Genomic DNA, 22,708 nt, shown 5'->3' with positions numbered 1-22,708 from the left:
TCATAATTCATGGTCTAAAAACTTATGGGTTATTTGAATTCTAACTGAATTCCAAATCAACTCTGATTGGTCCTACATTGATTGCCTAATCTCTATATTTTAGATAATTTTCTTTTTCCTAGTGTTTATTTGGCTTATACATACCATGTTTTTCTTAGAAGAATTCTACCAGGTAACTTCCACTGTACTTTCCTTGAATTTCAGAAATGATATATTCAGTAGAATTTGAAAGAAACATTTTATCTTACTGAATGACTCATTGGGAAATTTCTTTTTCTGCTGTTGGTTATTTTGAGTATAGGTCTTCATATTTTAAAAAAATTTCTAGTTCTAGGCCAAAGGTAATAATTAGTACCTTACATGATAGTCTATTTTATATTTAATTTTAATGACAAAATACCTTAAGTATTTCCTAAAAGTGAAAACTTCACCTTCATTATTTCCCTCTTTTCTTCCTTCTTTCCCACCTTCCTCCCTTTCCTCCCTCCCTCCCTTCCTTCCTTCCCTCCTTCCTTCCTTCCTTCCTTCCTTCCTTCCTTCCTTCCTTCCTTCCTTCCTTCCTTCCTTCCTTCCTTCCTTCCTCCCTCCCTCCCTCCCTCCCTCCCTCCCTCCCTCCCTCCCTCCCTCCCTCCCTTCCTTCCTTCCTTCCTTCCTTCCTTCCTTCCTTCCTTCCTTCCTTCCTTCCTTCCTTCCTTCCTTCCTTCCTTCCTTCCTTCCTTCCTTCCTTCCTCCCTTTTCTCTTCCTCCCTTCCTCCTTTCCTCCCTCCCTTCCTTCCTTCCTTCCTTCCTTCCTTCCTTCCTTCTTTCCTTCCTTTTTTCCTCCCTCTCTCCTTCCCTCCCTCCCTCCCTCCCTCCCTCCCTCCCTCCCTCCCTCCCTCCCTCCCTCCCTCCCTCCCTTCCTTCCTCCCTCCCTTCCTTCCTCCCTACTTTTCTTCCTTCCTTCTTTCCTTTCCTTCTCACAACCAGTGATGTGAGAATTTGACCTGAGCCTGGGATCACTTCTGGTGGTGCTCAAGCACCAGGAGAAGATCATATGCAGTGCCAGAGATTAACCTTGGTAAACTGCATGGAATGCAAGTGCCTTATCCTCTGTAGTATCTTTCCAGCCCCTTCAGTGTGCTTTCTGCTGATATAATAATCAATAATTCTACTAATAATTCAAACTTGCTACTATAGGCATATACTAATATATTAATATACTAATATTCAATAACTATACTAATAATTCTAGCTTGTTTCTATAGGATACTTTCATCTAATATCCAGGGTTGAATTCTAGTTTGTAATAACAGTAAGAATGCAATATTTAAGTTGTGTTTGCAGGCCAGATTTTTAATCACAAAATTTAACATCTAATTCTTTTTGCAAGGCATACACAGATTCCACTTATAAGCTTTCACAGCATCAAATTTTGTTATCTCAGATCTTTCGGATCCTTCAATATCCACCAGTCTCTTATCTGATTCAATTTCGATCATTCAGATAAACTGGTCTAAACTGGATTAATCTTTCAGTTTTTCTAGAAATAATTTGTGTACATTCAGAGGGGTTCTAAAGTAATTAATAAGTAGAATTAAAGAATAGAAGATTAAAAAGCTACTCTAAATAGGTTTGTTTTAAGCTGAAATCATTGAAGTAAACGATAGTTATTTTGTTGCCTTCTTCTTGTCACATAGACACAGATTGTTTTCTTTGCTAGTGCAAGCTCTGAATCACTGAAACATTTGATTATGTAAATCTCTTCTTAGAAAAGTATTACGGCTGTGAATCTGACTAAAATGGTTTACACATGTGATGTTCTGGGATATCCACCAATACCTCATGTCCTTTCTTCTAGCACCTCTGAGAGCCCTGGCTGTCCCCAAGAACACTGGAGTGTGACCTCTTTAACAACTACTACCATAAAAAAAGAAGTAGCTTTTACTGTTTTGTGACCATTTCCTAACTGCCCCACCTGAGCTAAATGGGAAGAATTTATCACTCTTCTGAACTTACAATTTGCTACTGTTACTTAACTGTCTCTGTCTTTAGCTTTCTATTATATAATAAATTGTTTGAGAGCAGAGAGCTTGGCTCATGCTAACAGAAAGTAAGAAATCTTCTAGATACACAGTATGAAACTATAGAATGAAAGCACAACTTGGTTAAGAGAACCAAGAACAGATAATGTAGTTTTTCCTTTTACTCTAATACTGGGAAGATAAATCACATATTCTAACTGCAACTCATTTTTTATCCTCACAATTAGTGTTAAAGTCAATAGACATTTTTACTTATAGCTTATCTGATATTAAGGTGACATTGAAAAAAAATTGCCTTTGGCTTTGGGCACAACAATATCTCATTGTATACTTAACAGGTTTTGGATTGCTAGAGTAGTAGCAAGTTTAGACTTTTTTTGTGTGTTTAGTGAGTGATACAATGGGAAGATCTTTAAATACATTAAGATTAGGTTATATTTAAAATATTTTACTAAATCACAATAAGCAGTATTATTTTCACATGTATCTACATCTTTATCATTCTGTCTATGCTCTTCTGAACTTCATTTTCAAGCTTGGTTCTGCCTGGTTTTCATGCTTTGTCAAAATTTTTCTAATTTCTATTCATCTCAGCAATTTACATTATTTTGGCTAACATAAATTATTATGTACTCCTTTACAAGGAAGTTTTTCAAAATAAAAAATCTATGTACTGAATAGCAGTGAATGAAAGGTGGCAAAAGAGGTAATCCAGATTTGACATCTGGCTTCACATATGGTCTCCCAAGCCCTACCAAGATGCCTGAGTACAGGCCAAAAACCAGATAAATGAATATATGGAAGAGTAAAATGATGCACCTGATTTATGGCTCAAACTGCATTCATAGTTTTATACAAATTTTCAATTTGAAATATTCAATTGACTTCAACGGGTCCCTTCTTATTGATCTGTCTTGCAGAATGCATAATCCAATTATACATTTTTGTTTTTGCTTCCTTGATTTGGGCTTAATTTGCCTACGTCTGAAATCTGGATCTCATCATCATCATCATCATCATGACTAGAATAAATAGCTTTTCTATTTTGCCCTTATTTCTTTTTCTTTTATCTCTATTCTCTTATCCTCTTATCCTCTTACCCTTATCCACTAGAAGATTTTTACAACCTCTAATCTATAATTACAATAACCAGGTAGCTCAGATTTCCTAGAAGGATCCTGATTTTCACTCATGATATGTCCTATTATCAAGATAAATGGTGTATATTATATGCCTTTTCTGATTTAGAAAGCAGTGTGTCTAAGTTAGATTATAACCTACTATAGAAAGTAAAAAGAACATATTAACTGAATAATCATTTATTCAAAATTGTAGTATTTTAAGGTAAATGGTCATTATCTGATTGTTAAAGTTCATCATATTCAAATATCCAAGAATCTAAAAAAAATTTTGAAAGACAAAATTAGGTAGTTTTTATCTTTTGTTGCAATTTGTAGGTAATAATATAGTTAATATTATATTTTAAAACCATCTTCTTGAGTAGGTTCAAGAAACAAATATACTATTGCATTTTTGAAACAGGAGAATATATATATATGTATACACATACATATGTATATAGATAGATAGATATTGCATTACCTCCATATAATGAGGATGGCTTGAAAGATCTGAGTATTCTTAAAGATTTAACGGGGTGAAATCTTTAGGGAGGAAACGTTGCAGGCAGATAGATAAGAAGACCCTAGTAATGAGCTTTCAGGAAATAATAAAATTCAATCTGAAGTAACCCAAATACATCCCTTTGAGCTGCAAATCCTGAGCTCTTTGGTAAGGGAGAAACTGTCTCCACCCAGAGAAAAGTGGACCACTCAGATGAGAGGTTACAAGAGACTCTAAAGTTCCTGATAAGAATATGAATGAACTATTAAAGGTACAAGGCTTTCCCTGTAACAGTGTCCAAATTAACTTTTATGTATGCAGAGAATTCTAGGTGAAGAACTTTTGGATAAATTGCTTACAACATTCTCTCCAAAGCTAGTTTCTGCTTATTTTTTTATTCTGGAGATATCGATGTTTTCTCTTGAAGTTATATCTCTCGCTCTCTTCCTCTTCTCTTAAATCTCTCCAAATTTCTTTCAGTAAAATCTGCTTTACTGAAAAGAATGTAAAGGGGGTCGGGTGATAATACAGTCTGGAGGGCATTTGCCTTGCATATGGCCAGCCTGGTTTGATCCTGACATTCCATATGGTCCCTGAGCCTTGCCAGGAGTGATTCCTGAGTTCAGAGCCAGGAGTAAACCTTGAACATTACCAGGTGTGGTCAAGTAAACAAAACAAACAAACAAACAAACAAACAAGGAAAAACAACCTCCCCAACCCCCCACAAAGAAAAATCTGGGTACTTATATTTCTTTGCTTTTTATAAATTAAAAAAATTTTCTTTATTTTTATTTTTATTCAGATGTTAATTTTTATTTATTTATTATTATTATTATTTTAATCACCATGATAGAGTTACAAAGCTTTCCTGTTTGAGTTTCAGTCATACAATGATCAATCACCCAACCCCCCACCAGTGCACATCTTCCACCACCAACGTCCCCAGTAACCCCCCTATCACACCCCTTCCCCTATCTCTATGGCAGACAATCTCCCTCATACTCTTTTGTATTGCTTGTTATGAATAGCATAAGATATCACACTGTTGTGAGAGTGGCCACATACTCCTGGAATTCTAAAATTTTAGATAATTATGGTCAAAAGAAATCTCTGCAGTGAGCTGCTTGTTTTGGAGGTTCCTTTGTCTGTCTCTGGATCATGGCCATTAAAGAGCTCAAGTAGCAGCCAGAGGCAGTTTTGTGTGTGACTTCCAGGGTCCCATGGGGATGGAGGCATGAGGGGACCAGTCCATGTCCTATCCCTTGAGGCCTGGAGTTTGTCGTCATTGAACCCACATAATCACACTTCTCATTGGGTTCTGGAAGTTGGCAGCTGCTGGGATTTTTAGGGGGCAAGTGGAGGGACAACGTCTACCCCTGTCTGAGGCATCCCAGTGAAGTTGGCCTGGCTTAAAGTATGGAGGCATCTCTGCAGCGAGCTGCTCAGTTCGGAAATTCTTTTGTGTGTCTCTGGATCATGGCCCTTTTCCAGAGAAATAAACTATTGGTATATGCCCTGCAGGGCACACCCACTTGCCCACATTGTGCACTGCTGGCCCTACTGGGCTTTTGATCTCTTCCGAGATTTATGGGTGTCTGAAATATGGAGCTGTGTAGCTGAACCAGAAGTGGTTTGTGGGTGTGGCTCCCATATACCTAACATTTGTCCATTTAATTTCTTGGTAAACTTGGCCCCAGGTTGTTGGGTTCCAGCCAAAGGCACAGTGGAAATTTTGGGGTATCTGGAAGTCTGAAGGCACCATGAGGCTACTATTGCACTTGCCCCTCAGGTACAGGTTGACCTGTTGGCGGCAGCATACCCTTCTACTTATATTACTTATTTTCTCATTTCCTATATGTTCTTCTTCCAGCCAAATTTGTTTTCTACTTCTATCCCGTTGTTCATCGATATGCTCAAGTGGGCACCAGTAACATCACCATGTGAGACTTGTTATAGTTTTTGACATATTGAATATGCCATGGGTAGCTTGCCAGTCTCTGCCATGTGGGTGGGATACTCTCGGTAGCTTGCCAGGCTCTCTGAGAAGGGTGGAGGAATTGAACCCGGGTTGGCCGTGTGCAAGGCAAATGCCCTACCTGCTGTGCTATCACTTCAGCCCTTCTACTTCTATCACTACCAAAATTATTTTGGTAAAATTATCAGTTAATTTGTTGGTGCTACAGAAATTAATTTTCTCAGACATGGAGGCTAAAGGGCCAAGTTCAAGATGTTGCCAGATTTGGTTTCTTTTGGAGTTTCCCCTTAATTAGATAATTATCACCTCAGTGCACTAGTGTCCAAATTTCCACTTTACATAGACAGATACTTTGGATTGTTAGGACTCACTTAATTATTTCATTTAACCTAAGTACCTTTTAAAGCACCTTATTTTCAAATAGGGTGCACAGCAAAATATGTGGCCACCTACAATTTATAAAATGGAGCTTCAGAAGAAACAACCCTGCTGAAAAGTAATCTCAGTTTTTTAATCTTTAGAATTGTGAGAAAATGAAATTTTGTTAAGTCACTTAATGGCACTTTCTTATGGGAGCATCAGAAAATTAAATTATGTAAATACTCCAAAAGTTTCAAGTGAAGGGAACTCAATAGCCCATATTTAGATCAAGGCAGTTCACTTAAACGTAGAGGAAGGAGATAATAAAAAGATATTTCAGATATAAGAAATGAAGATCATTATTTGAAAGCAGAAAATATTTGAAAGGTATTTTTAAATATCTTATTAGCTTTGGACTCTATTCTTCAAAGAAGTACAATATGAGAAGCAGGTAAAGGCCAAATTGATCTGAAGCAGAGATTTAGAAACAAAAGCTCACCTATGTGGACCAGGAGCACTTCTTGAGACCAACTGCCCCAAGGGAATTAGAAAAGGATGACAAAAATCTTAAGCCAGAAGAAAGAATATTTATTTTTTTGAAACAGAAAAAAAGGAATAGAGATTTGTGAGAACAAAAAGAAAATTAGCAGGAGAATTTAATACCTTGCCCTTGGGGAAACATAAGATGAAAGCCAATCCTTTCAAACAAGACCATTTGAAAGATGAATTTGAGATTTATATATAAACACTTGGTGTAGATGTTTTTGGATTGAGGCCTAACACCTCAATCTCTCAGGGTGACTGCTCTAAGTTGCCTTGAAACTCTAAGAAGTATCCTTTAGGAAAGGGTCATATTAAGAATGTTTTATAAACTCCTTTAAGAATGTTTTATAAACTTCTGTTTTGAGTCAAAAAGATTGCATTTAATACTGTCTCAATTCTCACAGAGTTATGTGGATTTGGCCAGATTAAAGAATATCAAATTGTTCTCCTCTGTGGACTGTGCATTATATGCTTAATAATTCTGCCCAATTAGAAATGCTGCAAGAATTCTCAAGCCTATGAATGTAAAGTAGTTGTCTGATCACTCCAAAGCAATAGTAATTAGAACAGCATGATATTAAAATAAAGACAGACCCACAGATCAATGGAATAGGGTTGAATATCCTGACACACACCCTCAAATGTGCAATCATTAATTTTTGAAAGGGAGGAAGAAATGTTAAGTGGAGCAATGAAAGCCTCTTTAATAAGTGGTCTGGGAAAACAAGACAGTTTCATGCAAAAGATCCCCATCTAATGCCATGCACAAAAGTCAGATAGAAATGGATTAAAGTCCTCAACATCAGATCCGAATCCATGTTACCTGGAAGAAAATGTAGGCAAAATGCTCCACGATATTGAAACTAATGGTATCTTCAAAGATGAAACACCATTGACCAAGCAAATGGAAGTGAAGATAAAGAAATGGGACTACAATAAACTAAGGACGTCAAAAGAAACAGTGACCAAGATACAATGACAGCCTACGAAATGGGAGAGGTTATTCACCCAACACCCTTCTGATCAGGGTTAATATCAAAGACATACAAGCCACTGGTAAAACTTTACAAGAAAAAACATCAAATGCCATCAAAAAATGGGGAAAACAAATGAACAGAAACTTACTCAAAGAAGAAATCCGTATGGCCAAAAGGCACAAGAGAAAATGCTCTTCATCACTAACCATCAGGAAGATGTAAATCAAAAACAACAGTGAGATCTTATTGCCACAGCAGTTGAGACACATCCAAAAGAACAAGAGCAACCAGTGCTGGCGTGGATGTGGGGAGAAAGGGGCCTTTCTACACTGCTGGTGGGAATGCCGACTGGTCCATTTTTGGGAAGCAATACAGACATTCCTCAAAAACTAGAAATTTAGTTCCCATTTGACCCAGTAATACCACTTCTGGGAATATATCCTGGGGGCTCAAAAACACACATCAGAAACGCCATCTGCACTCCTATGTTCATTGCAGCACTATTCACAATAGCTAGAAGCTGGAAACAACCCGAGTGTCCAAGAACAGATGAATAGAAACTGGCACATCTGCACAATGGAATACTATGCAGCTGTTACGGAAAATGAAATCATAAAATTTGTTTATAAGTGATGGACGTGGAGAGTATCATGCTGAGTGAAATGCGTCAGAAGGAAAGGGACAGATATAGAATATCTGCATTAATTTGTGGTATATAAGAAATATATAGTAGAAGATGAAAATCCAGGGTCAGGGAAAACAGAGTTTAGGAGGACTGGTTAAAGGTTGGAATCTACCACAAGTGTGTGTGGGTGGCAAAGGGTAGGTAGAAAAGGGACCACTATGACAATAATATTTGGAAATTATAATTCTGGGCAAGAACTGAGTGTTAAAAGTAGTAAAAAGTATATACACAACAAACTTTCAGTATCTGTATTGCAAACCACAATGACCAAAAGGAGAGAGAGAGAGAGAGAGAGAGAGAGAGAGAGAGAGAGAGAGAAACAAAAAGAGAGAGAAGAGAAAAGAGAAGAAAAGTGAAGTGGGGGTGATGGTGGGAGGGAACCTGGGGACACTGGTACTGTATGACTGAAACCTAATCATGAACAGCTTTGTAAGGTTTCACCTCACAGTGATTCAATAAAAAAATCTTGGGAAAAATAAATTAAAAAAACAATTTCCTTTCATAAAATTCTCAGAATATGCAGCCTGATTCCAACAGTTTTCTTAACCAAATTCAGTTTTATGTGTACATAAAGTAGGACTAGTTGTGTTACACAGTAACTAAGAGAATGTTAAGAACATCTGAAAATCTGAAAATGAAAGAGGCAATGTGATCAATGAATGCTATTGTTAACTAATACTATTAGACTACTTAACTGGATTCTTGTTCCACTAAGCTAGATTCCATTAAAAAAAAAACAGCTTATAAGATTGGCTGCCTTTTCCTTCCCACAAAAAGGAACTGAAGAAATTTCCAGAGGCTATTTTGTGGAATGTAAGATACCTTTCCAGTTCTGAGTAGAGTATGTTTCAAGACGCATTGTTTCTGAACAACTATTTATTAATATATTCCAAAGGTTTTCCTGTATTAACAGCATCTCTTTGTCAAATGAAGGAAAAATGTAGGGAGTTTTCAGCAGAATATTTCCATGGCTCATATATCTTTGCAAAAGAAGTTACAACCCAATACTGAATTAGGTTTAAAAAGAAGTAGTGAGTGTGTTTTGCTCGGAGTAAGGAGAACCAGCTAGAAAAATATGATTACCCACGTTTCACAAACAATTGAGTTTTCAGTACGGTTCTGTGACTGTCAAGCATTCAAAACCTGTTTCTGTAGTTGCACAAAAGAGCAAAGTAAGGAGCCATATCTGTCTTGAAAATGGAGAGTTCTGTGATGTAAGCCATCCTTACTTTGGGATGAGGTTAAACAAGGACACTTATGTGATTTTCTAAATCGAATATGTTAATCAAGATGCATAAAAATGTCACCAATGTCAGCAGTTATATTCACCTTGAAGGATATTTTCACCAGTACAATGCCGCATACCGGGGGCAGAAACAGAGGAGGGGTCACTGACACCATTTGTATGACTTCTATGTCCACAGTGGATACAGTGATTTGAGTGGGTACTACAACATTCCATTTGGTTTCCCATTTATAAAGTAATAAAAATAATTTTCTAAAGCTTGAAATTCAAAAGTAGGCCTGTGTGTTTTAATGAATCATGTTAGATTAAAAAGATTCACATGCAGACCTCAGCAGTTTATCACTATTCTCTCTCTCTTATTTTAATGCTGTTTACATTTAAACCATACTGAAGGCACTCATTTGTGGAGTATAGAATAACACCACATGAGGCTAACACCCAAGAACAGTAGATACAAGGGCCAGGAGGATTGCCCTATAGCTAGAAGACTGTTTCATGAGCGAAGTAGAGAAGGCAGATGGAATAGAAAAGGGATCACTAAGAAAATGATGGCTGGAGAAATCAGTCAGGATGGGAGATGTGTGCCGAAAGTAGAAAATAAACCAAACATGATGACCTCTTAGTGTCTGTGTTGCAAGCATAATGCCCAAAAGTAGAGAGAGAGTATGGGGAATATTGTCTGCCATGGAGGCAGGGGGACGGTGGAAAAGGGAGGGTATACCCAGAATATCAGTTGTGGAGAATGTGCACTGGTGGAGGGGTGGGTGTTTGATCATTGTGATACTGTAACCCAAACATGAAAGCTTGTAACTATCTCACAGTTATTCAATAAATTTTAAAAAAAATACTGAAGGCAATAATGATTTGAAGAAGTAGTCCACTAATTATTTTATGTGACTTTTATCATTTAAGATAGTGAACAGCAAAGTCAAATTTTGAGTCAAGTGGATGAAGGTTGGAGACGAGTAAAATTTTTGTCTGTCCTTTGGAATAAAGGATATTTTATGTGACAAAGCAGGATTCACATTCCCCTCAACTTCCTTAGCTTTCAATTAGATAATGGCTTTTGAAGGATGTACTGAATAAGAAAAATTGAAACATAAAGTACAAAGAATGAAAATACTATTGCCCACATTTATTGAATAAAAACTTATCTCAAGGTCCTTCTGCTTTTATAAAGTTACCATTTATATAATAATTTGACAAGGATAAAATGTTTTGTCTGAGATCGATTTGTTGTTCCTCTACACAAACTGAGAAGTAAAATAACTAAAATCGAACTTCAAACTCACTAAAGTATCTTTTAAATATAGTGGTAAGATTGCAGTAAATCCTTGAGAATTTTCCCACTTTTGTCAAAGACGTGATTACTGTGTTGTTTGAGTAAGATATTAAGCTAAATGAAATTCTTCCTGAGTGTCAGTACACATGGCCTACAGGTTTTTGATGTTGTTGTTACAATGGAGGTACATTGAGGATTGACAGTATATTAAAAGGTAGCATTTCAAATCAGAAGTTGTATTGGCACTACTCAACTATTCCTTAGCCAACATGTGCTCTTCTGTTAAGAACTTCTATTTTGCTTTTAAAAACGCTATATTCATTGTACTTCTATCTTGGATGATATGACTTCTATCCAAATAGGAACCCATATATTTAGTAGATTATTACAAAAGAGTCAAGATATTTTATATTTTACAATCTTCTTATAGACAAAGAAGCCAATTCTTTTGTATTCCTTCCCACACAATTCCTCTAGTAATTTAATAGTTTGATAGTCATTTAATTTGGTTTATGTCCAAATGTTAGATATCTTATTATATTACTTTATTGTTTTAATTTTATGATTAGTAAAAATTTTATTGCTGAAAAATAGTGTTTTATAGCTAGATATACAACACCAAGCCCAGCTGTCTCAATGAACCACCTTAGGCATGATGTTATAATAGAAAACCTTAAAGACTCCAGCATAAAAATTTCTAGAAACAATAAGCCTATACAACAGAAGTGACAGGCTCAAAGAAAATTATGAAAGTATAAAGAAATGGAAACATTCCTTACTCATGGATTTGGAAAAAGTAGCATAAATAAAAGCAGCATTTGACCAAAATACTTAAATGGAGCGCCCATCAAAAAATTACCATGGAACTTTTCAAAAACACAAAATAAATACTGCTAAATTTTATATGGAGTACAGGCTAGAGAGTTAGTACAGTAGGTAGGGCGCTTGCCTTGCTGGTGCCCAATTGACTTTAACCCCTGACACTCCCATATGGTCATCCTGAGCAACTCCAGAAGTGATCCCTGAGCGTTGCCTTGGGCGGACAAAGGAGGAATGAAGGCCAAGCTGGTTGATGAACAGTTGCCGTTTATTCCAACTCCCGTTGCTCTCCCAAATTCTCCCCACACTTTCACAACTCTCTCCAACTGTCCTCAAGCTCTCTCCAACTCTCTCTCTAATTCGCTCCACAACTCCTTCTTCAATCCCCACAACCACTCTCTATTTCGCACTCTCTCCAACCCCGCAGCAACTCTCTCTTTTCAATCTCCACAGTCCTCTGTCTCCTCTCTCACCACGCCTCCCCAACCACACCTCCCCATGGGAAGCACAATCAACATGTTTTTCAAGTCTTTCGGACCACCTGCAGTCAATGAGGGCAAAAACAGCTCTTAAGGTGTGTTTCTCCTTAGACCAGTAACTTAACGACACCTTTAATTCTACTTCCTAATATTTACCATTCTGTATGGACACAGTAATAGACATTTTTAGGCTGTAGGGCGACTCTCCTGGGGACATCTCACCACAAATTCAGACTATAGTACTCAGGCCAAATTAATCATTCCTAACCCCAACAGGGTCCGAATCTAATTATTACTTTTTGGATCATGACAGAATTTGTCCATGACCATGCTCTTAACTTATACTTAAGCATAATGGCTCTTTGGCCAGGCCCATTTTGATGCCAGGGTAGCTCATAGCTCACCGCTTGCCCTGGGTCCATCCAGGCCCTTGTCGGGACCCTGTTTTATGGGATCTAGGAAGTAAGGACAACTGAGGCTTAAGTCGAGAGAGCAGATGTCCTGGAGGTAATGTTATCTGGAGTCAATCAACTCCCAAGCCACAGGCTTGTCTTTTTAACTGTCTTCCTGTGTCCATACAGAAAGTAATTGCTCTGAAGTCACTAACGATGCAAGGGACGTTAAGGAGAAGAGGAAAACAATATCTACAAGTCAGCAGAGCCTGATCAGGAGGCAAAGGTAATTGACAGGTTGGGAGAGCAATCAACAAATCCAAGCTCCCTATGCCCAGGGAGGAAGGGCAAACCAACGTTATCTTACATCCCTCACTCCCCCAAAATATCCCTAAGAGAAAAGATGTGGCAAGAACAACTTTCCATTAATTTAAAGTATCCTCTAAAGCTGTGGTCATCAATTTTGTGTGGTACTGAAATAAAAGCAGATTCTTCAATCAAAGGAATATAATTGAGAGTTCAGAGATAAATTCTCACACACATAACAGTTATTCCATGACAAAGGAGTAGGTATATGGAACAGAACATGGAAAGTCTTCTCAACTGGTTTTTGTGAAACTGGATGCATACTAATCAATCTGGACACCTATCTCACACTAATACACAAAAATTAATTCAAAATGGAATAAAGACTTCAAAATTAGACCCTATTTCTTAACATAGAGATGAACACAATCCGATGATTAGATGTCATTAGCTAAACAGACAAGCAAAAATAAACAAATTGAATTATATAAAACTAAAATGTTTCTGCATTGCTCTAGAAATGACACCTAAATTTATCAAACACTATACTGAATGGGAGAAAATATTCACTAACCACACAAATAGCAACGGGCGATCATAAAAGACTTACAAATTATGCAGAAAACATTTTAAACAAAAATTATATTTTAAATTTTATTGCAATTTATGCAACATGATTACAACAGTGGCAATGTTTCTTGTTTTGATATACAAAATTACTGTGCCATCATTAACACCAAAATTCCCACCAAGGGTCCAAAGAGATATTACAGTGGGTAAGGCACTTACTTTGTATGCAGCCAACCCAGGTTTGATCACAGACACCCCATATGCTTCCCTGAGTCTCACTAGGATTAATCTCTGAGTTCAGAGTCAGAGAAAGACCCGAGCACAGTTAGGTGTGGCTCTCCTCCAGAAAAATATTCCAACATCCTCCACCACTGTCTTTATGTCATCTTTACTCCACTTCCTCTTTCTCTCCACTCCCATTCTGCCACTGCTCAGTAGTATCAACAATTACAAAACTTAACAACAGCAAAATACCAAAAAAAACTCCACCAGTAAAGAAGGAGGGCAAAACTAATTAATTTTACATCCCTATCTGTCTCTGTCAATAATTTTTTTTAGGTAGTCTATACGTGTCTGGTTTCTGTCTAGAAATGGAAAGGCGTTATTCTTAGGGTATTCAAACTTCAGAACATGGCATGGGCCATGGGTCACCATTATTTTTTTGTAAGGCTTATAGAATATGAGGGGTGGTGTGTGTGTGTGTGTGTGTGTGTGTGTGTGTGTGTGAGTGTGTGTGTGTGAGTGTGTGTAAACAATGGACTTTGGGAGTGGAAACTCCAAAGAGAAAGTAAAGTGAAATTTATCAGCTACACAGGCGGGTTGGGGGCCTTAGGGGCTGGGGGCCTTAGGGGGTGGAGGGGTGGGGGGTGGGGGGTGGGAGGGAGGCTTACTGTGGTTCTTGGTAGTGGAATATGTGCACTGGTGAAGGGATGGGTGTTTGAGCATTGTGTAACTGAGACTTTAGCCTGAAAGCTTTGTAACTTTCCACATGGTGATTCAATTAAAAAAAAAAAAGAATGTTTTTTTTTTTTCTCGGAACCCAGTGGCTTTTGGCAGAAATACATCCGGACTCTGCACTAGGTTACTGGCCCTGGGCCACCTCAGGTGGGAAAAGGTGCCAACCCACCGCCTATTTCTCCTGGCGGCTCGAGTGCTGTCATCTTCAAGAGGCCAATGGACAGTCAGGTACGGGCCATCAGAGACGAGACACACAGGGCCTCATGGGATGGGGGTGGAACCGGTCCTTTCCTCCCCTGCTCCAACAAGACCTTGAGTCGCCGCCCATGAACGGCCTCGTTATCTGGCTCCTGATCAAATTGCTTAATGGCCATGATCCCCAAGACTCAGAAACAAATCTTGTAATCCAGCAGCTTTTGGCAGAAATCCCTCCAGATTTAATTATTAAAATTTCAGAATTCCAAAATTGTGGTCACAGGACATCATATGCTATTCATAGTCAGCAACAGAAAGCAAATTGTCTAATGTTGCCTTTTCGGCAGATCTGAGTGTTGGGGTAAAATCCCCCAAAGTATTGATGGGTCTGGTGTCAAAATATTGAATGTAATCAAAGTAGAGAGAGAGAGTCATGAGGAAATCATCTGCCACACAGGTAGGGGGAGGGTGTGTGTCTGCACTCAGGGATCTGGCTGCACTAAGGAATCACTCCTGGTGGACTCGGGGAACAATATGGGATTGAACTCAGGTCTTTTGGGTGCAAGGAAAACATCTTACTTGCTGGGCTATTTCTCTGGTCTGTGCCCAGAATATTTTCACTTAGATAACATTTTCAAGGGATATTAATAGTAAAATTATTTAGAAAATGAATGAAGTCAGTTATCTATATTATGTATTTCAAAGGTGAGGAAATGTATCTACTTCTGCAATTTCAGTATTTGTATGTACCTTTCCCTACTGACTTTTCATCAGAAAGTACTTAGAACACTTTCCTTGCTCAAATTCTTAGAAGTTCTATATTGTTAATGCAAAATTTTTACCTCCATGCATTTTATTTATTTATTTATTTATTTATTTATTTTTATTTGGCTTTTTGGGTCACACCCAGTGATGCTCCTGGCTCTGCAGGAAGGAATTATTCTTGGCTATACTCAGGGGACCCTAGGAGTTGCAGGAGATTTCGTGCAAGGCAAATGCCCTACTTGCTGCTGTACTATCGCTTCGGCCCCACCTCCATGCATTTTAAATCCACATAATGTGTATCAGGGCAGTATATTCCAAGAATTCCATTGCAAAAAAATTCCATTTTCTTGAAAATGTTAACAGTTAGTGGAATGAAATGTAGTCAGTAACCTATATTCGAACACTGGCCTACTCTACAAATGATGGCATTTGTAACACAGTACAAGAAACACAGAAAAGATTCTAAAACACTTTCATTATAAAAGTTTTTTTTAAAAAGTAGTATAGGCAATACTGCTTTGCAACAAATATTTATTTGGTAGTTTGTAGGTATGATAGATATTATTTTTTCTTTGTGTTTGAGAGCAACTATGACTTAACACAAATGGAATTTGACTTAGTCTTTTGTTCAATCTCTGGGTCTGATAATTTCCTCACATTTTTCCTTCAGGAAATGCTATGTAAACTAAATTTTAGAAAATATTTTTCAGAAAACCATAAAGGAAATACTGAACAGGAGATTGAACCCGGATAGCCTGCGTGCAAGGCAAATGCCCTACCTGCTGTGGTACTATCTTAAATACCCAGTGTATTTCCAACTAATTTTGAATTAAAACTTGATGTAGTAGTAGAATCACATTCATGTGTAGTTGTATAGCATGATAGAGATTCCTGTTACCTTCACTTAGTTTCTAAGATGTGATAACTTCTTGCATAAACATAACACAGTACAACAACTAAGATTCTGACACTGATACCATCCACCAATCATACTAATATTTCATCAATTTTATAATTAGTATGCTTATTTAGTTGTGTGATTTTGTTATAGTATAGTTTCATGTAACCATTAGTATAGTCAACAAACAGAACAATTTTATCATTTCAATGATTTATTGTGCTGTCATTTTTAAGTCTTACCTCTTCTTCCTTATCTTGAGAACCATTTAACGATGTTCTCCAATTGTATAAGTGTGCTTTTTTTTTTGAGAATATTGCATAATCACAGAGCATATAAACTTTAAAGATAGAGGTTTTTTTTCTAACCTGTAACATTCTTGAAGAGCAATTCAATTTGTTGAACGGATCAAATTTTCTTTTTTACTTCCAACTTAGAGTCTGATTTACAGGTATACTACAGATTATTTAGCCATTCATTACAAGAGTTATTTATTGGCAATTACCAATAAAACTGGTGTAAGTATTCGTGTATTTATTTTTGTAAGAACATCATTTTTCAATTTTCTGAGATAAATCTCCAATAGATTAATTTCTGTGTTGAATAAAAACTGCATATTTGGCTTTAAAAATAGGACTCTGGTTTTGAAATAGCATCTGGCTAATTTTCCTTTCTTTTATAGGAAAATACTGTGAAGTGCCAAGCACAGATTAATATACTCAAGATAAAAAATAGCTTATACAAAATATTGCCAAGATTCATTTTCACTTATTAAAATATTGATTGAGCCAGGAGGAAATAGTCTCTTCATAATTATTATCATGAAGCACACAGATGTCCTTTACACCTCTCTTGTTTTGGAAACTGGTGTGGTGAAATTAGAAAGATTACTCATTATTGTTTCATCCTTGCCCCAATTTTAAGACTACAGAAGGTACACAGTAATATTTATTCTAGTCAATGGAAAATACTCTTAAGCACAGGAGTTCCTGTTTCCTTTACTTTACTTCTTCCTTTTACTTCACTTCTCTTCAAAGTCTGAAATTTCCATAAAACAGCAGGGCAGCTGGACAGCAATAAGACAACGCATATTTCAGCTGCATAAATAGAAGGTGGGGAGAATGACAATGACAATAGTACTTGTAGACTGCCAGATTTTCCTGTATTTGTAGGGTTTAAAGACCTCAAGATATTGCAAAGAGAGTAGATTAACAACAACAACAGCAACAACAGCAACACAAACCCCACACCCTTGACAGAACAGTCATAATAATATCCTGGCTCAGGAATAATTATAAAAGGAAAAATTTAATTGAAACCTGAAGCCTCACCAAAGCACATTAATGATCTTACACCCTCAAGTTGATGTTCATTCAACCATTCACCATTCAAAACGACCCCAACTTTATTTTTAATAAGTACGTTGTTATTTAACTATAACAAAGATATACTCACAAATAATAAAGTCAAATTACCTATGATACAAAAATCAAATGAAATTTTATGGATCCACTGAGCATTAAATATTTAAAGAAGACTATGATATATGCAAGGTTATGTGAAAAAATGTGGATACAATTGAAATGAATATCTAAAAACTATAAATAAAAGCAGAATATATGTAGATTATAAAATTGTTGATATTTAAAATAATGTAACCATAGGAAATTATGTAAAATCTATGCTTTAGAATTATGTATAACAAGAAATATAAAATTATAATTTTATATCGCATATTTCCTTAATCATGGATTAACTGCAAATGAGTTCTGCTTGACTTGTAAGTCTTACTTATCTTATCATTTACAATTTCCTTATCTTAAAAGTGGTGGCATAGTACTAAGATCTAATGGAATTGTGATGACTAATATCAAGTGGATAATTAATATCAGCTCAATATTTAACTTCAATGTCTGGCTTCTTATTTTATTAATTTATAGATAATTGTATGTGAATACTAGTCAAGCAAGTGAACAGTTGGAAAGAGAAAATGAGGAATAAATGTATGAATATAACTGTCTGAACAAGGGAGGTATTTTATCTGAGAAGGAATAAAAATCTTGTGGTTTTATGTTCTTTATATAAAAGATCATTACAATATTACAAATTTACCTTTAAGTAAACATTTCTATTTATATGCCTTCTAAAATTTTCCTATAATTTCTTGAATTTTCAAAAATTCAGATTAACACTGAAAGTTCACTAATTCTTGGCATCTGGTTGGATTTTGAACTGTGAACTTCATTTCAACATTTACAATTTTGTGCTTGTAATAGAGATTGTGCATGTTAAAATCATGAATCACTGTATCACTGTCATTCCATTGCCCATTGATTTGCTCCAGCGGGCACCAGTAACGTCTCCATTGTGAGACTTGTTACTGTTTTTGGCATATCCAATATACCAGGGGTAGCTTGCCAGGCTCTGTGGTGGGGTTGGGATACCTTCTGTAGCTTGCCAGTCTCTCTGAGAGGGGCGGAGGAATCTAGCCCAAGTCAGTTGCATGCAAGGCAAATGCCCTACCCCCTGTGCTATCGCTCCAGCCCAAAACCATGAACACAGTATGCAATAATTTTCAAACAATTTTGTGAAATAGAAAACATGTTAATTTAAATACTACATTTGCTTCAAAAATACATTTTCACTCATGCAAATTAAGTAAATTCCCTAGCTCTTGGGTCAGTGTGCGATATATAATTAATATTGCAATTCAAAGCAATATTTTATTAACTGAAAAGAATCTTTTTAAATTTTTTAATTTTTTATTGAATCACCATGTGGAAAGTTACAAAGCTTTCAGGCTTAAGTCTCAGTTACACAATGCTCAAACACCCATCCCTTCACCAGTGCACATATTCCACCACCAAGAAGAACCACAGTAAACATCTCCCCCACCCCCCACCTCCCCAGCCCCCCACCCTGCCTGTGTAGCTGATAAATTTCACTTTACTTTCTCTTTACTTTGATTACATTCAATATTTCAACAAAAAACACTATTATTGTTTGGAGCTCCCCCCACCAAAGTCAGACCTGCTGGAGAGGAAGCATTTGATAATTTGTTTTCCATTGCTGAGAATGAAGAGATATGAAGGCGTGTAGGTAGCTACAATAGCGGCCACGAGGTTTTGGATTTCTGTAATTTAGTATTTTAGTAACTAAGTCCAGAGAAATTTCTGCCAGAAGTTGCATCATTGCTTGATCGTACCTCTCTGCTACATTATATTCCACATATGAGGGCAATCTTTCTATGTCTGTCTCTTTCTTTCTGACTTATTTCACTCAACATGATACCTTCCATGTTGATCCACGTATATGCAAATTTCATGTCTTCATCTTTTCTAACAGCTGCATATTATTCCATTGTGTAGATGTACCAAAGTTTCTTTAACCAGTCATCTCTTTTTGGGCACTCCGTTTTTTTTCCAGATTGTGGCTATTGTAAACAATGCTGCAATGAACATAGAAATGCAAATGTCATTTCTACTATACCTTTTTGCCTCTCCAGGATATATTCCCAGGAGTGGTATTGCTGGGTCAAATGGGAGCTCAATTTCTAATTTTTTGAGAACCGTTCATATTGTTTTCCAAAAGGCTGAACCAGTCGGCATTCCCACCAGCAGTGAAGGAGAGTCCCTTTCTCCCCACATCGGTGCCAACAATGGTTGCTTTTGTTTTTTTGGATGTGGGCCAGTCTCTGTGGTGTGAGATGGTATCTCATTGTTGTTGTTTTTTTTTACAGATTATTTTTTTAATGAAGATTTAATTTCCTTTTTAAAAATTTTATTTATTTTTTTGCTTTATGGGTCACACCTGGCGATGCATAGGGGTTGCTCCTGGCTCTGCATTCAGGAATCACTCCTGGCGGTGCTCAGGGGACCATATGGGATGCTCGGAATTGAACCCAGGTCGGCCGCATGCAAGGCAAACACCCTACCCGCTGTGCTATTGCTCCAGCCCCTTAATTTATTTATTATTTTTATTGAATCACCAGGTGGAAAGTTACAAAGCTTTCAGGCTTAAGTCTCAGTTACATAATGCTCGAACACCCAACCCTTCACCAGTGCACATATTCACCACCAAGAACCATGGTCCTTGTTGTTTTGATCTGCATCTCCCTGATGATTAGTGATGTCGAGCATTTTCTCATGTGCCTCTCAGCCATTCGGATTTCTTCTTTGGGGAATTTTCTGTTCATTTCCTCACTCCATTTTTTGATTGGGTCAGCAGATTTCTTCTTGTGGAGTTCAACCAGTGCCTTGTATATCCTTGATATCAACCCCTTATCGGATGGGTATTGGGAAAATATCCTTTTCCATTCTGTAGGCTGTCGTACTTTGGTCACTGTATCTTTTGAGGTGAAGAAGCTTCTTAGTTTAAGGTAGTCCCATTTATTTATCTCTGTTTTCACTTGGTTGACCAGTGGCGTGTCAGCTTTGATGATACCGTTGGCTACAATGTCATGGTGGGTTTTGCCGACCTTGTCTTCAATGTATCTTAGAGATTCTGGTCTGATGTTGAGGTCTTTAATCCATTTTGATCTGGCTTTTGTACATGGTGATAGGTGGAGATCTGAGTCCATATTTTTGCATATTGCTGCCCTTAACTGAAAAGAATCTTTAAATTTGTTTGTCTCAATAAACCACTTTTCATATTTAGTTTTTAATTTTTCAGTTATTTTATCTCATTCTATTGATCAAACTGAAATGTGCATGCTTATTACAAAAATGTTTAAAATTATTTTCTACTTATTTGTATTTACCCAGTTTTAATTTCAGCATTAATTCTTGGACCTGTTTACTAATTCAAAAATAAGCTTTTCCTTTTCTTTTAGCTTTAAATATCACTAGTAGAGTAGGAGGAAATAAACATCAGAGCCATCACTATGTTATTTTGGTCTTGGAATATTTAAAAGCCTATGTAGTTAGGTACTATATTTTTTTCAGGTAGATTTTGTAAAACTTTTAGTCAAGGAGTCTTGGGAAAAAATAACAAGATCAATACATCATCTTTCAGTTCTTTCAAGAGCTTCATAAACCTGGAGTGAATTATAACCATTTACATGATATTTTAGTTTGTGCATCTAGGATATTTTGACTAATTAGCCTCAGAAAATGGAAAATAAATAGTTTGATTATGGGTCATGCATTGTATTGCAGTCATCTTTGAAGAAAACAGCATCGTTTTTCGTTCTTCACATTCATCCCTGCTCTAGACTAGGGTCTGGGGGAAGAACAGTAAGGAGTTAATGTGTTCGGGCTGGAGAGATATACTGCAGACCTAGAGCATCGCTGGGTGTGGCCCTAAACCTAACACCGCCCCCCCCACAAAAAAAGAGGGGGGAGTGGTAGGGTGTTTATGAACTTAACCCGCGCCTGCATTACACACACTTTACATTACGGTGTTTTTCATTGTATTAAGTAGTTTTAGCAGTATTGGCCAGCATAACTCTTCGTATCTAGTTGAAGTTTTTCTTTGATAGTTCTACTATCTGGGGACTAAAAACTGACTTTATGAATAGACCTGTGTGGATTATTTCTTGGGGGTGGTGGGGGTAGGGGTGCTTCGGGAATCACAATTTAGCAGGCAGTAGAGACCGTTTCAACACACAGGGGCAAGTGTGGGAAGCAATGGACCGCACAAACCCTTTGGTCAGTTTCTGGATAGGACAGGAATTTATTTTGTCAATTGAAAGTGTATCATTTCAAATTTATGTTTCAATGTAGTTTTAGGGAACTTGGTTGCATAGTGCCACCACCACCACCACCACCACCACTTAGATGCCTCCAACCTTCCACCACTGATGTAGAGGAGGCAGTCTCTAGCTTGGAGCCACCCAGAGGGACATCCCGGCCACCCCTTAAGAGACGTGGGAACCAGGCTCCGAGCGCTTAAGCAGGAGACGGTGGCATCTGGAGGTGGCAGTAACCACCGGGTGCGTGGGGAGGAAACATGCCTCCTTCTCTGGGTTCCACCGCGCGCGCTGAGTCAGGACCCGCGCACCAGGCTTTCTTCCAGAAAAAGTGGACCTGGCCGCGTCCGGATCCCAGAATCCCAAACATCCTGGCTTGGGCGTCTGGGAACATTGAGGGTCGGTGTCCTCAGGCCTCGGGGCCCTGTTTGCAGGTCGCTCCAGAGAAGATTGCGGAAATTCCTTCTTGTTGCAAGGCTGGAGTTTTTTCCAAGGAAATTTCTGCTTTCGCTTTTAAGACTCGAGATGAAGGGGTGTGGGGAGGGGGGCGGAGGAGGGGGCCTAACTGGCTCCGCGGATGCTCCCCAGAGTCTCGGGTGGGGGAATCGCAGGACTTCAGGGAGAGTGAGATGAAGGCGCGTGGACATCCCGTATGGACCCCTCCCCTCAAGGACACAGGGCCATACAAACGCACAGTGAGGGCGAAAATTGTTAGGGAGAGCTGTGAAAGCTGTTGACTTCAGAGTAAATATGATCTTTAGACAACGTGTCTGAGATTCACTATGACGCCTCCAGTCTGAAAATGACCATTTATCCTAAGATCTACCGAAGCAACCAAATAGAACGTGAAGTTTGCGTTCATTCGTGTTAGGGAGAGCAGGCTGCAAATGTATTCAGTAAGGGAAGCGAATATTCTGTGGATTTCA

This window comes from Sorex araneus, chromosome X, assembly GCF_027595985.1.
Source record: "Sorex araneus isolate mSorAra2 chromosome X, mSorAra2.pri, whole genome shotgun sequence".
NCBI classification, from domain to species: Eukaryota; Metazoa; Chordata; class Mammalia; order Eulipotyphla; family Soricidae; genus Sorex; species Sorex araneus.
This window is presented reverse-complemented; position numbering follows the sequence as displayed.